Raw genomic sequence first — 3,542 nt, forward strand, 5'->3', positions numbered from 1 at the left:
TTTTTTGTGGGATTTTTTTGTGAAAATTGTGGCCTGAGATTTGAGATGAAGGTTGCTTGATATGCAAATATTTACCGACTGATGTAGAAAATCTGCAAGATGGAAACAACCAGCAAAAGGCCTCTGTGTGTATTATTGTAGGGTCCACCTTACAATATAAGGCGACTGTTGTTGTTGTGATTTGGTGCTGTATAAGTAAAATAGAATTGAAGCTAAATAGTTTGATATGAGGTTTTAAAATAAACAGCGTGCAGAATCATGTGACTAGCGTGGCTAGCGCTAGCCTCTGAAGAGATAAGAAGCCTTTCCTTTTGCTGTATGATTCAAAATTTGACATATTTTTGCTGTGAGATTTAGGACCTCACAGTTTATACTCTATAAAGTGATACAGTCAAATAATGAACTGCTTAGTTGGTTATGAAAGTAATCTTTAATGGCTGCTCTGGAATACTTGTCATTGCAGATTGACAGTCCCTCCAACATTTGTCAATGGCTTTGTTGAATACAAATGTTAGTGTAGCTTCAGTGTGGCTGACAGAGAAAATACTCCCTCAGCCGCTGGAGATTATCGGTAGATCCCCCACTGTTAATCTTCCAGCTGAATGCTGAAGACCGGGGTAGTCACTTTGCCACGTGTTGAGAGTCGAAGCAATTCTCTCTCTGCTCACTGGTGGTCCATAGTTACAAATCACATCATCAAGTGTCTGAACACCCATACCCACCTCTTCTCCAGCAGATTGATGGTGAAATGGAGGAAAAATCAATGGCTTCCCTCCCGTCAGAAGGAGCCAGCTCTGTCATGTTTTGGAGTTTGATGTTACCCTCTCTTACTTTCTTCCGACTACAGGAAATTGAAAGCTCAGTTTGAGCGAACTGACACACCTGGAGTCTCTCAAGTTGATATAATGAATGATTTCAATCTGCCGCCTTACTCGTGAAGTATCGGTTACGCCTTTTAAAAACACTTCTGAACCACTAGAGAAGATTACAGTGATCAGGTTGAGCTGGTTGAGTTTTTAAGTAAATGATTGTTAGTCTTCCAACCGAAGGCTTCTGTGTAGGTGACCCTTTGAGTAACAGCAGTCAGTTTTCCTGCTAGTCCCCCCCGCCGACCACCTCCATCACTTCATCCTTATCACTGTGACACACTGCAACTGTGAAGCAAGGTTTCATTCACTGCATTCAGTGAAATGAGCAAACATCACTGAGCTTTTTCACTTCGACACTTATCCCCCTTCCTCTAATGGGAAATTCAAATATCACATATCAGCTGAATGCAATATTCACTTAGCGAGAGATAACACTCTGCCTGATGTGTCTCATGTATCCGCTTCAGAATGGGCACGGCTCAGTCTCTGACACCAGATCTGACCGTGAGACTGGGAGTATAAATTCTGTCTGAAGCTCGTGTGCTGCCTGTTCGCTCGCTGCTTTATTGGTGCATGTGTTGGTCCTCTTGTATTCCCTCGTGTATTTGAGGGAGAGCAGATTCCAAGGCATCTGCGCTTGTCCTGCTGCTCCCCGGACGTTTTTTACACCGGCACCATCCCTTTTCATTTCGGCTGGCATTCTAATCAGAGCGTTATGAGCTTCAGCGGGTGAAGTACGCAGAAAGTTGTGTTTCCTGACAGCCAATAAAAACCTTATAATCTCCTTGATTCAAGTGGCCCACCGAAAAAAAAAAATACTAACTAGTGCTATCACTCAGACCGCCTCCCTCCCTTTTTCTTTAATGCTCTTTTTTATTTAATATATAGCCCATGAAAAATGAGAGACTCCCGCTTGGCCGTGTAGATATTTTGTTGCTGATGATGCGAGACGAATTTCCATCACAGCTTTGTTTCCAGCGGGTGAGCGGATAATCTTTTACAGTGCAGGGAGGGAGGGCGCCACTCCCATCAATCTTCAGGGGTTATAGCGGTGGCGTGGTTGCCTTACCTGACCAGAACACCTCCACATCGTGGCAATAGAGGCCTATTAAGGGTCAGGAGCCACGAGGGGGTGGGGGTGGCACACCGGAAGCTTACTGACAAAGCAGCTACCTTCCAAAACCCGTTTGAACCCCTCTGGAAACAATGCTTCACCTCTCTTCCATTACTCCTGTCATTGTTTTTATGTCATTTTTCTAACAAGGCAGTCACATCTGAGAGAGAAGCATTGCTTTCCCCACTGACAGCCCTGTGAAACGTTTCAGCCAGAGCCTCAGCTGCTCCTTTTCTCGACGCTAAACTGCTCCAGAGGTTTCACCCTTCTGTGCTTCTCGATTGTGTGCACTGTGTGCTGTAGAGCAAAAGGTCTCCGTTTTAGTCGTGGCATACTGCCCGGGCAGCCCCTTGAGAAGCATCCCCCACCCCTCTTGCACTGGCGTAGTAGCTTGCAGGCGTGCTGCACGCTCCTCTTCGCACCCCACTGCCCTGGCAATCGCCTACTTGCACCTCTCCCCCGATGGAGATGATGCTGCCCTGATTGACAATAATGGGAAGTGGCAGAATCAATGGGAGACAAGAGAAGGGGGTGTGCGTCAAATTCTCCAGGAGTTTCTAGTCACAGACCAGGGGGCTCTGGCACCAGTCACCTGTCATCCCTGCAGCTCCGGGATTAGGGCCTGTGACAGCACAGGCATCCTGAGAGAAAGATGCTGCGGTCATCATCGTCCCTGACAGCCTGGAAATGGTGCCTCTCCCGCACGCTTAGGACTACATATATGTCTCATTAAGGGCCGGATTCAAGCAACACAATGCTTTAAGGGAAGTAAATGTGCTGGAGCTTCTAAAGTCTGCATGTATAGATGAAAAAACTCTTAGGTTAAGATAAAATTACTGAACACATGATACTGTATATAGAAAAACCTGGAAGAAGTGCGTGACCTATCCTCTAATGAGCCATTTAACAGAGTGCTTTCAAAAGGTATCTTATTTCAAGGATTAAAATAGCAGTTCACCTTGTGCCTTGTGGCCATGTGACACGTGTGTGTGTGTGTGTGTGTGTGTGTGTGTGTGTGTGTGTGTGTGTGTGTGTGTGTGTGTGTGTGTGTGGAGCATTGAATGGAGGGCAGGTGGCAGGTGTCAAGACAGAAGGGGCACTCCATTCTCTAATTGATCAGCAAAAGATGCACATGAAGAAGACGTTAAAGCAAAATGAAGTCATAAGAGTGGATTGAGACATTTATTAAGTCAGACGAAAGGCCCTCAGAAACGTTGAGATTGTTTATTGATTTTTGTGTTTTGGCTGGCTGCGCAGGGGTAATCGCTCGTGCTTCTGCCACCGAGGCTACGCGGGCTCGAGCGCAGCCAGATGTTCAGGTGGAAGCGCTGACTTCCTCTAAAAGAGGCAACTTTAACCAGCAGAACACAGACTTCATTAGGGCTGCAATTGTTCTAGCATTTATAGAAGGGTCCTGACCTGATATGCTGCCAGTCCATTAGCTGGGAATGCCAGCAGCATGGAAATGCTGGAAGCAGTGAATTCTGTGTGCTAAGTTTTTCCACACTGGGTGAGCATACTTCTTTTTTTGCTTTTTACTAAGAAAAATACTGTATAAT

Source organism: Copadichromis virginalis, linkage group LG19 (genome assembly GCF_057382275.1).
Source record: "Copadichromis virginalis isolate Kocher_CV1m ecotype Utaka linkage group LG19, C_Virginalis_male_GT1.1, whole genome shotgun sequence".
Classification (NCBI taxonomy): Eukaryota; Metazoa; Chordata; class Actinopteri; order Cichliformes; family Cichlidae; genus Copadichromis; species Copadichromis virginalis.